The 9,852-nt window shown below is 55.0% G+C and overlaps 1 long non-coding RNA gene across 2 annotated transcripts; it reads right to left on the reverse strand.

Annotated features, from left to right (window-relative positions):
* Nucleotides 1-595: 595 nt before the first annotated feature.
* LOC113599620 (uncharacterized) lies at nucleotides 596-9,272 on the reverse strand. Of its 2 annotated transcripts, none has more exons than XR_008295175.1 (5): nucleotides 9,067-9,272; nucleotides 7,709-7,768; nucleotides 5,998-7,282; nucleotides 3,305-3,444; nucleotides 596-3,015 (listed from the first exon to the last, which is right to left on the reverse strand). It is a non-coding gene; the product is annotated as an uncharacterized LOC113599620 (long non-coding RNA). The 2 variants fall into 2 exon arrangements; XR_003420537.2 differs by lacking the exon at nucleotides 9,067-9,272 and adding an exon at nucleotides 8,141-9,060.
* Between the last annotated feature and the right edge of the window lie 580 nt (nucleotides 9,273-9,852).

A 9,852-nucleotide genomic window follows, 5' to 3' on the forward strand; every position in this document is an offset into this window, starting at 1 on the left:
TCATTGCCAAGTAGTAGTCCATTGTGTATATAAACCACAATTTCTTTATCCATTCATCAGTTGATGGACATTTAGGCTCTTTCCATAATTTGGCTATTGTTGAAAGTGCTGTTATAAACATTGGGGTACAAGTGCCCCGATGCATCAGCACTCCTGTATCCCTTGGGTAAATTCCTAGCAGTGCTATTGCTGGGTCATAGGGTAGTTGTATTTTTTGAAGAACCTCCACACTGTTTTCCAGAGCAGCTGCACCAGTTTGCATTCCCACCAACAGTGCAAGAGGGTTCCCATTTCTCCACATCTAAAGAGGAATAATTTTGAGGCAGAAGAAATTCTTAGGAGGAATCAGATTCTGATGTATGCAAAAACAAGGCATCCTATGGGATTTTATATTTCTTCTGGTGCTTTATAGTTCACGAAAGACTTTAACATGCCCCATCTCTTTTGGATCACCAGAATGGCCCCCAGGAAAAAAAAAAGGCTGGGAAGGGATCAGTGACTCTGGCCTTAACGAATAGGGAAATGAAGACTCCAAGAGAGTGAAGAAATCCATGGCTTATGGAGACTAGAAGCAGTTTCACACGTCTGTGTCCACTTTTTTTTTTTTTAACGTTTATTTATTTTTGAGACAGAGAGAGACAGAGCATGAATGGGGGAGGGTCGGAGAGAGAGGGAGACACAGAATCCGAAACAGGCTCCAGGCTCTGAGCGGTCAGCACAGAGCCCGACGCGGGGCTCAAACTCACGGACCGCGAGATCATGACCTGAGCTGAAGTCGGACGCTTAACCGACTGAGCCACCCAGGCGCCCCTGTCTGTGTCCACTTCTAACTAAGGTCTCTATGCTGTAGGAGACTGGGGTCAAAGCTATTTAGAAGGCAGATTGAACCCTTTTGTACTTACTGGTACATTTCCCTAAGGCGCCCACAAGCATCTGAGTAATGGTTTTAGGCTGATATTTGATTAGCTTTCATGATGAGAGAATGTGAGATTTTTACCGGTTATTTAAATAGCAATGTGGGCATAAACTCAGGCTATCTAATGGAGACGAAGGGAGAGAGAGAGGGAGTCGTGTGGGCAGCTCTGCGGCCTGTCCTGGGCTTACTGGCTTGACCGCTAACCAAGCCTCCCCACTGCATGGTGCCTGTGACTTGGTGGTACCTTTTCAGTGAAGCCTGCCAGCACACAGCCTTATGCCCCCGCACACTCAGCCGGGGACAGGCTTCCAGATGGATCTGGCCTGCTCAGGCCAGATTCTGACCCATTTTAAGTGATCCCTGCTTCCATTCAGGCTCCTCGGGTGAAACATTCACAGACACGGAGGCCTGTGTGTGTTGTGCACTGTGCCAGGAATCCCACGAAGAACCTGAGAGAGTCCTTGCCTCGAGGCTTACATTCTCATTTCTCCTGTCTCTACTGCCTAAATAATTGGCTCTGAGATGGATTTGCTTCTCTAATGTCTTTTCCGTCAGTGAATCCCCGAGGCGGTTTCACTGCTACCGGAGAGCAGTGAGAGAGAAGCGTCCAACGGCTGGCCCGTGCTCCTCAGGGGATGGCCCAGTGGGACCGCCTTGAGCACCTCCAGATGCCCAGCATCCCAGCTTCTGGGCCCCGATCGATGCTAACGTGCTACCCCCAGTCCCTGTGACCACCAAAAACATCCACCCACCCCCTGCCCCCTGGTCTGAAATGCCAGTATGGCTCTCACGTGAAAAATCACCGAATCAGTCTGACTAGTAACCTTTGTGTTTGGAAGCGCGTTGCCCAACGACAGTGGAGCCGGCAAACCGTGAACTGCAGGTACAACGCGGCACACGGCCTGCTTGTGTGTGACCCTCGAGCTAAGGATGGCTCTCGTGTTTTCAAAGGGTTGGGGGGAGGAGGAGGAGGGGAAGTCATAGACTCGGCAGGTGCTCCTGCCAAGTCTGCAGGTGCTGGTGCAGGTGCAGGTGCTGGTGATACCATGATGGAGAAGACATCCTTGTTGTCCCGAGGGAACGACAGTCACGTGTGGGAGAAAACAAACCACCGGAACAGCAAGCGCCATTGTGCAGTGATGGGGCCCTACGCGTGTTCACATGTTGCTATGGAGGCATAAAAGAGGGACGCCCAGCTCAGCCTTGGGGACTTGGGGAGTGCAGACAAGGGGAGCCTGCCAAGGAGAGGTGGCCGGTAAAATTAATCTGGAAAGAGAAGTAGGTATTAGCCAGGAGAAGGGTGTGGTGTGGCGAGATGGAGGGGGTCGGGGGGACGGTGAGGTAGAAACAACAGCCTCGGCAGAGAGACAGAGACAGAGACAGGGAGACGGGGCACACAGGCTGTTAGCGGGACCCAAGGTAGGGCACCTCAGGAGCTGGAGCTGGAGAGGGCTGAGTGCCGTGCCAAAGGACCTTGTGTCTCACAGCTAGATGCTTGGACTTTACCCAGGTTCAAATGCTGGCCCCATCGCTTAGTAGCTGTGCGGCCTTAAGCAAAGCGTTTAACCTTTCTGTGCCTCAGGCTCTTCATCCGTAACCCGCGGTTAAGGAGAGGACCTGTCCCGGACGGTCGTGACAACACCGAACGACACAGCGCACACAAAGCACGCAGAACCATGCTGGTTCACAATTCATACTTGGCCAACGGTGGTAAAATCTTTGCTGTCGGGCCGTCGCTGGTTGGCCATTGGCAATAGGGAGGCAGTTGAGAAGCCGTGAGCACCCGCTGCGTGTCTGTCTCTACCTTAAGCGCTAGGAGTACAATGGTCTTGTCTCATGACTTCCATACGAGACCTAGACCTTGCAGAAATCCAGGCAAAAGGTGCTAAGATGATGAGGTTCCCTGGTGCCAGTTGCCAGTGTGGGGGAAATGGGTCTATGCCATGACTTGTGGAAATGGGTCTATGCCACTCTTCGCCGAAGGCATGTAGGGAGTCATTGAGCACGAGGGCTTGCATGGGAGCCCAGGCAGGCAGGAGGTCTGGAATAGGGGCGTGAAGAACTTCTTAATTCAGGAATCACATGCTTCCGTCTTTCTCCTAAAAGGGAAACATCAAACCTGGCTTAAGAGTGGAGAAAAGTAGGGGCGCCTGGTTGGCTCGGTCAGTTGAGCGTCCAACTTCAGCTCAGGTCATGATCTCGCGGTTGCTGGGCTCGAGCTCCGTATCGGGCTCTGTGCTGACAGCTCAGAGCCTGGAGCCTGCTTCAGATTTCTCCCTCTGTCTGTCCCTCACCACCCACTCACTCTCTGTCTCTCAAAAATAAACGTAAAAAAAAAAAAAAAAAAGAGGAGAAAAGTAGTGAGCCTTCCCTGGACCCAACTCACACCGATCTTTGGCAACTTTTCTTTGCTTCAGTGACCCTCTCAAGTCATTAGGTCTCTGAAATTTCTTTGGGCTCATGCAATCCTTCAGTGGGTCTGTGTCTCCTCACAAAAAGAACGCCTCTCCCTGCATGTGTGGTCCAGCCTGGAGCACAACAACCAAAGAGGCAGAGGGCTGTCACCCGTGAGTTGTGCCCACCTGGGTTTCTTCACCCAAACAGAGTCCACAGCCTAGGGAGGGCTTGCACTGGACAGAAGAGAAGTCATTTCCTGCCCTCTCTTGTGGGGTCTCCTTCTGTCTGCTTTGCCCCGGCTCAGGGGACCTTAGACACAGACATAGCCTGCAAAGGCTGCCGGGAAGTAGGTGCCAACTTTCAGGGCTAGACCCCCTGTCCCCCATTTCTCCTGTTGGCAGTGCAGTGAGCATGGAGAGATCCCCTGCTTCTGGAAAGCCCCTCCAAGGCCTCTGTGCTTTTCTAAGCTGGTGAGGACCTCCAAGGGCAGTCGTCTCTCCACGGGTCGGCCATGTGCCAGCGGACCTGCTGCGGGAGCACGGAGGCTACAGTCCTTCTGCTGAGTGCGGCTGGGCCCACAGTGCCTGTGGCCCAGGTTCTGTCATCCCCACTACAGCAGCGGACCGGCACTGGCAGTCTCAGCCACCCAGCCCAGGGCCCATGCAAGTGGGACTCTGACAATGCAATCTCTAAGTGCTCTGGGCTCCTGTGAAAGGAGAACATTATCTTGGATATTATTATACCGTAATGAGAGAATGTTCCTCTGTTCTGCGGCTTTCTGGCTGAGCACACCATGCTCCCTGAGGAAATACGCTCTGATTTATTTTCCCTCCAGAATACTCAAGCTGACACACAGAGACTCGGGTCTGTGGTCATTTCCTGACCATTTGCCTCTCTCCGGGCCACCCTCCACTCCCCAGACACCCCATTGCCTGCCCCTTGGGCCCCAGACCCTCTCACCGGACTACCCAGGTTCTTAGAACTTGCTTTGTACTGTTTAAGCACTTCGCTCAACTGTGTCCATTTAATTCTTAAAATAGTCCTAGGGTGTAAGGATTATCATTGCTCTCATTTCACAATTGAGGAAGCTTAGCCTGGAGAGGTTAAGTAACTTGCCCAGGGTCACACAGTAAGTGGCAGAGCACAGATTCAGACCCAGCCATCTGACTCCATAATTTGGGCTATTAACCCGCACTATCCAGCCTCCAGGTCTGTGCTTTTCCTGTGTGGATCTATCTACACACGGAGCAAACTGGGGGCACCGTGATCCTTGGCATCCAAGCCAGGGGACGCCGTGGGGCCGAGGAGCAATTGTTGATCAGCACTGACCTCGTGGAAGTTTTAGGCCAAAGTTAGATAAAACTTTCCTTTCCCTCTAGGACGCTCCCAGAGCTTCTCAGGTGACCCCACAGTCTGAGTGTCTGAAACCTCTCTAGGAAGCCCAGTATCTCCAGAGCAATTCCTCGGATTCTCAGAGCTTCCCAGACCGGCCTTAGTTTGAACAACTGAGCTGTGGCCATGGAGGTGCCAGATACTGGGCTCTGGGGCCAGCTGTCTGGGCGTAGCCAGCAGTGGGCCATAGTGACCCTCCCTAGGAACGCCCAGTTGACATGTCTTGGAGTCTGTCCGGGTATATCTCTGGGGCTGAGCCTGTCTCCGTGTCAAAGGGCAAATGTGTATCTCACGACCGTGATCTTCACTAATGGCTACACTTGTGTTTTATTTTGCCCACCAGTATGGATGCGTGTGGGGGCTTATGTCCAAATATGGGTATGTTCCAATGTGGACACAAAGTGTGTTAAAGTTGGCATGAAAAACTGAAAGGCTGGAGGGACATAGCTGTATAGCCACATGTGGGGGGCGGGTGGGGCACACTCTCCTGGTGGCTCTCAACACAGCTGTGGCTTGTAGCCGCCTTGGCCCTCCTCCCTTGCTGCACTAAGGCAATGTTCCCAGGTGGTCCGGCCCCCGCCTTGCACCAGGAGGCAGTTGAGTTCTTTGTGGCCTTGATTTCCTTCCTGCAGGAAAGGAGACAGCCCCTCCAGCTTTCCTGGCACCCCCACGGATTTTTGCTCTTCTCCCCTGCTCTGCTCCAGCCATGTGGCCTGTCCTCCCCGCCCCCCTCCTCCCCTGGCCACATCAGAGGGAGCTGGCAAACATGTGGTATGGGGCAGTTTTTGAGCCAAAGGACGGTGCCCAAGGAGTCCCCAGAGCCAGGGCAGGACTGAGTCCCTCCCTCTATGAATTTCAGCATCCCACCCCCCCCCCCATCTCCTTTTGAATCAAGCCTCTCCTCCCCCCAATCCCAGGGGGGCACAACTCCTGGGGGAGGGCCCTCCCCACCCCAGTCGTTCTGATTGGTTCACAGTGGGGAGTCAAGTCACTCTCTGAGCCACTCTCCAGCCACCCCTCTAGGTCTCTGGGGATTTCACTCAGCCCTTCCCCCCACATCCTCCCCCACCCCCTCCGCAAAGCTGGGCGAACTGGGGGCCGTTAAAACCGTGACTCCTTGGAGTCTGACGGAGAGGGAGACACCCAGCTGCTGGTGGGGTCCTAGGAAAGCGGTGGCCCTTCAGGACGCAGACGTGGGAGATGGGTTCTGCAGCCTGGCAGGGAGAGGCAGCTTTGGGCAAGGCTCCAACATTGCCTTGCCAAGTCCCTGCCTCTGCTGCAGCAATCCATACCGCCTGAGGCCCTGCCTCGGGGCCTGTGGCCAGATCTGCCAGGGTGTGGCCATCTTCCAGACTGCTCTCTGGCCCCTGAGGGCTGGGGCAGGGTGCCTCCAGGCCAGAACTCTGTTGTGCTGAAGAGAACAATCCGAAAGCTCTGTGACCTCCGGGGAATTGCTTCAACACCTGTGCCTTCCTTTTTCAATCTGTAAAATGGGGATAATGACCGAACTAAGGCGAGAATTAAAAGAGCTACTGTAGGGGAAGCCTGTGGACAGTAATGGCACCTAGTAATTGTTATTGTGAGACGACCCCCAAGGTCAGTCTGGCCTTTTCCCAAGGTCGGCTGGAGGCAGGACAGTGCCGGAATGGGATGGGAGTGGGTAGGGAGACTTGTCTTTTGTGGTGTCTAGGCTTGGAAGAAGGGCTGGACCATGCCTTTCACCCTTTGGAAAGGATTCCCACCGGCCAGGCATTACCGGCTGCGTGGTGGACCCGGCCCAGGACAGAGCCTGCCTCTCCCTGCTTGTCTCTCATCTTTGAAGTCTTTTCTTAAAGGTCAGGAGAACAGAGAGACCCCTCTAGAATTTGTCTCTGGTGATAAGGCCAGCCGACATAGGCTCTAAAAATAAACCTTAATAAGATTTTGGGTAAACACTCCACCGCAGTTCAGATCACGATTTTTTTCCCCCCATTCCTAGAGCAATGTGACCTATGGTGGAGCCTCTTCCCGCAGAGGAAATGTCAAAGGCTTCCAGAGTGCCAGGTTGAATTTGGATGAGGCCCCACTCTGCTCTGGGGCCCGGCCTCGCCAGAAGGACCCGCAGTCGTAGTGTGAGAGGCTCCCTTCCAGTTCCATCCATCGCGGTGCAGTACCCCGACACTCCAGCCACCCCCTCCCCCGCTGCCCGCTCCAGGGCCCAGGGAACAACGTGAGCTCCGCGGAGTGTCTGTACCCAGGGGCAGGCGGGGACGGCGACTTCGCTTTGTTACTGTTCCCTTTTTCCCCAACATGTGGCTCTCAGAGGTGGGGACTGCGAGCCTGTCTAGTTTACCGGGCCTGGGGGCCACCCTAGACGGGGCACACAGGGCAGTGCCTGGGGCGTGGAGTGCCCGGGAGAGGGGCGCAGGCTGCGGATCTCAGCAGCAGGCGCGGGCCGACTGGGACCTGTCGGTCGGGGCCTGCGGCAGAGTGGTCTTTAGAGCTCCTTCTCACTGCAAAGCGAGAACAGGTCAGCGGGGTGCTGGGATCGGGGTCCACGGCACTGGCCTTCCCCCTGGGGCGGTCCAGACCGGGAGGCTGTAGGAGCTGGGGAGAGAAGGAGGTAGCGCACCGGGAGAAAGGGTGTAATTGGGGGTGGGGGGGGGGGGGGAGAAAGGAAGAGGAGGAGGAGCCAGGGGTGGGGCGAGGAGAGGGATGGCAGAGGCCTCGCCCGCACTGCCGCCCTCGCCCCCGCGCTCCCCCTGTCCCCCACCAGCGGCGGGGGCCGCGGTCCCCGGCTCGCGCACGCAGAGACTGGGCACAGGAGCGGTGGGAGGGGCTGGGGTGGGAAGAGAAAACCGGTGTGGCCGGAGGACTGCGCCGGGGACCGAGGGAGGGGGAAGGAGCCAGCGGGGTTTTAACGACGCCCCGGGGGCAGGGGACGCGCGCCCCGCTCGCACCCGCGCCGCAGCCCCCGCCCGCGGCGCCCCCCACGCCGCCGCCGCTGAAGTGCCTCCCACCTACCGGTGTTTTCTCCCAGCGTTCTAGGGGACCGTGGAATGTTTCACCCTTTCCTTCCTGGAGCTGGAAGGAAAGAGTATCGTAGGCTCGCCTGTGCTCCCCGTTCGGGGTGGGAGGTGGGAGAAGGTGCATTCTCTCACAACGAAGGAATGTAGGTGGCTGTCACTGTGGGCACAGCTGGCCCCAGACAAAGAGCAGAGCCCGGGAGATCCAGCCGAGAGAAGGGAAGCGGTAACCGCAATCTAGAGTGGCCACCTCCTGCTGCTCGGTGGTGAATCCAGCCTGCAGGGCCCAGTCCTCGGCGCCCAGCGCGCCTCCCGATCACCACCGACTAAGCCCTTTCCAGGTTGCCTCCCTCTACCCTCAGACGTACCCCCAAATTAGCTAGTATCCGCCCCATTTTACAGATCAGAAAACTACAAACAGCTTAAGTACCTTGCCTCCAGCCACACTTCCAGCAGCTGGAAAAGCCCAGACTTGAACCCTGATATCTCTCTGACTTCGGCAATGTTTCCCCGTGTACCAGGCAGCCGCTCCGGATTCTTCTGCGCCCCAACATTCCCAACGCCCTCCTCACCCTCTCCGTATTCCATCCCCACCCCTGCCTCACTGTCCTGTCTACCTCACTCCTCCATTGGAAGGATGATGGGGGACTAGTTCACACTGAGGTTTCAGTGACCGATTACCAGCCCGAAGCTCTTCCCTTCTCCTCCCTCCCTGAGATCTGCCTTGTAAGCAGCATCTGAGCCTCAGGTTACAGGACAGGTCCCTGAGGGAATGGGTTTAAGGGACAGCCAGGAATGCGGAGCGGTCCCGTGGGGGCAGCAAACCCTCCCGGCGCCCCTGCCGCACAGAGGCTAGGCTCCTTCCATCTGTCGGCGGGTCTGGGAGAGAGTCACTGAATCTGACCTATGGACCTACTGCGTGCCTCCACTGTGCTGCCGTGCCCGTCACAAGTGTTACCCCCTTGATTCCTCACAACGACCAGGGAGGTGGTTGTTAGTCTCCCCATCTCACAGAGAAGGAAACCTGGGTCTTCACGAGGAAAGAACTTGCCCAAGAAAGTGGTGCTAGTAAGTTGACTTGGAATCCAAACCCATTCATCCATTAAGTGCGTTGTTATTATTTTGCTGTGTGCAGGGATACGGACACGGAATCATCGCTGCTGTTCCCAAGCAGGTGAATAGGTGTGAAGGAATCAGTACAGTAAGGCGGTGTATGACAGTCTGAGAGTTGCCCTATGGGGGCGCTGTGGGCGAGTCAAAACCACTACACAGGTGGTGGGTCCTCCCTAGGGATAGGTGGTGGGGAAGTGGAAGGGAGACAGGGAACAAAAGAAAACCTTCCTAAGAGATACCTACGGATTCTGGGCTTTTTTTCCCCTCTCCCTAGTGCTGCCTCCAGAAGCTCTGTGGCTTGGGGGAGGGGTGCACCGAGGCCTCCGATGCCACCTCTTTAAACGTCCCTTGACTCCCCTGCTCTTCACTGTGACTTCACTGTGACATTCTAAGGATTATTAGATCACTATCAAGTGCCTTGTATTTCTGGTATATTCAGGCAGCCTAAATGTACCGGTATCATCCGTTTTTTTTGTTTGTTTGTTTTTTTTTTGCTTTACCCAGTTCAACAGAGGATGCTTTTAAAATATGCTTGACTTGAAGAACAAGGATTAAGAAGAAGAAAAAAAAAAACTGTGGGAGCTTGAGGTAAAAATGGAAAAGAGATGAAACCCAAAGTATTTTCAAGGTGTCTTTCTCTGTGTTTCTTTTTTGCAGGTTTTAAAAGCAGAATTCAAGTGTAAAGCAGAGGGAAATTTCTCTGATGCAGCATTTACATAAGAAACACGTTCAGAAAAAGAGGCTGTGATTCTGAAGGTGTCCCTATTATAACTGCACAAAAGATCTCGGGGGAGGTTTACATTAGTCGGGGAGAGGAGAAAGTAATATCCCCCTTTTCAAGTTGCAGATCTCTCCCTACACTGAACATCCGCACCCCCCCCCCCCCCCGCCGCCGCCCCCCTCCAGGAGATGGCCACACTGTGTTCAGGAGCAGACAAAGCCCTCTTTGTTGTAAGGGCTCCACCTTCTCTGTGCAATTCCCTGGCTCCTTCTGTGACTAACAAGTCCCAACATCGCACCTGGTGCCGC

This window comes from Acinonyx jubatus, chromosome C1 (assembly GCF_027475565.1).
Source record: "Acinonyx jubatus isolate Ajub_Pintada_27869175 chromosome C1, VMU_Ajub_asm_v1.0, whole genome shotgun sequence".
Classification (NCBI taxonomy): domain Eukaryota; kingdom Metazoa; phylum Chordata; class Mammalia; order Carnivora; family Felidae; genus Acinonyx; species Acinonyx jubatus.